A 2,272-nucleotide genomic window follows, 5' to 3' on the forward strand; every position below is an offset into this window, starting at 1 on the left:
CCCCACTTTTCCGTTCCGAAATTATCTTTTTATCCTTATAATCGACCCCCCCCCCCCCCCCCCCCCCCCCCCCCCCCCCCAACACTTTCAATACAAAAGCCCTCCGATTTATGATTACCAGTCAACTAAGCAATGCCTGTGGCCCCCGCCGACACACCACTTCCTTTTTACTTCCCTCGACGCCAGCTCATCTCAGGGCCCCTGCAGGTTCAGAGACAAGGCTGTCAGGGTAATGTGATCAAGGTGGATGCAGGCTGAGAGAAGCTAAATCGTGGCTGGGGGATGACATTCTTTGATTTTTAACCATTACAGAGTTTTCATAGAGCTGCAGTCAATTTATTTTATTTATTCTAATGAAGAGCATTAGGAGTGCCATACTGTGCTGCACTGCACATTGATCGCCTCGTTAATCACACTTTGCAGACACTCGCAAATCAAGTTCTAACAGCAAGCACTGAATCAAGTGCAATGAAGCATAAGCTCCTTCACAATTTATGATCTTTCAAATTGCATCTTTTCAACCATTAAATTGCAAGATACCATAAATTTTTATCCTCTCTTCTTCATTCCTGGTATTGATTCTGTCGTGTGAAAAATAGAAGAGTAGTAAATTCAGGCAGTTAGACAGAATTTAAGCCTTGTCTTCGGAAAGGAAACTGAATGGCACAAGGAGGGCTGTTAATTTGCCATCGAGAACAAATATCAGGTGTGATAAAAATGTAAAAGTTCAACAGGGGCTTCAAAGACGTGGCTGAGATGGGTTTCAGTCCTCTACAACCTTGAGCTCTTTTACTTCACAACCTCTGAAATGCCACTGCACCTTCAGGGTCTTTTACCATTTTTTAAGATTAGGTACCTGATGTGCTGAAGAATTAGAATTAATACAGAGTCATATGTCGTCCTCACCACATGTGAGAGAATGACGAACAGACAGTCACAGATCCTGCAGCTTTTAAAGAAGGACAAACCGCAAGAAGTGCTGAGGACACGAGTATCAGCAGCCCATATATATGATGTTATATCTGCATTCACATGTATACAATATCAATCTTTCACGTACTTTTCCAGCCCTGAGCAAAACCGATTTGAATATAGAAAAAATCACTACAAACTCAACACTGGAGTGGTCATTACATTTGACCTGTGGAAATCTAAAATGGTTCTTACCTGCCCCATACTGCTTTCAGAAAATTACATAATTGTTCTGAGATTGCGTCTCACTCACACCAAGCTATAAGGAACACTTTTCAAACAATACAGTCAAATTAGTTCTCTGTGATTGAGCAGGTTGAGGATCTATCCGGTACATTACATGACTAGGAAAAGAAACAGAAGTGCCGCCAAAGAGTCTCAATTTGTGCGATAAAGTAAATGAGAGGCGAGAAAACCAGTCAACAGCTTGTGTGAGGGAAGGATTAACCTCTTCACATCTGTACGGGGACCAACTCTTAACTTATGATTGTAAAGAGAGCCTGCTGTTACATGTGGCATGAAAATAACAATGCCTAAAATATAAGGCCTCATCTCAGAAGTTAGACACATTTTCTTTTTTCTTGTTCATGCTAAAAGAGAACTGCAGCTTGAAGTTTCAGGTACATGAATATCTTCATATGATGTGTGGAAAAACAGCAACGGTTGATCCTTTCAAGTTTTAAAAAGCTAAAAGAACTCAAATGATTTAGCAGATCAAAAAATGACATTTCCAAATGTCTGAATCATTTTGTTTACTCCTTGGAACTGTGGAGAAGAAAGCCTTCACTGACCTCTGCACAGTGAGGAAAAACAGGGCAGCCTTAATCATATAGTGTGCCAGACAACTGCTCTGAAAAGGTGAATAGTTAAAACTGCAGCGGCATGGCCGACAGGCGTGGAAGATAATGCTGCTCCAGTCACTTTCATGGGAGGTACAGCCCAACTCAGACAGCACAAAATGTGACTCCACATCCTGAGAGAAGTAACGCTGGTGAGGCAGCAAAAGCGTTTTTGACACAGACCCTCCCCAAGGGAAGCAGAGGAAATAGCACGTAAGGAAAACAAACCATAAGAAAAGGCATAAAAGCTCACAAACATTGGATTGATCAGACAATTACAACCCATCTGGCTTGTTAAACTCAATCTGCTATCACACACAGGCTGGCAGTTTGGCTTTTTGCAGTTGGACTGTTCCCAGACCTGCCAACAGCTGAAACTTAAAAGACGAGTCTGGTGAAAAGCTATGTTTTTCTTATTATCAACAAATCCCATGAAGAAACAGAAACAAACAATGAGTTGA

The sequence above is a fragment of the Anarrhichthys ocellatus genome, unplaced genomic scaffold, assembly GCF_004355925.1.
Source record: "Anarrhichthys ocellatus isolate YVR2014 unplaced genomic scaffold, GSC_Weel_1.0 scaffold20, whole genome shotgun sequence".
In the NCBI taxonomy this organism is placed as follows: domain Eukaryota; kingdom Metazoa; phylum Chordata; class Actinopteri; order Perciformes; family Anarhichadidae; genus Anarrhichthys; species Anarrhichthys ocellatus.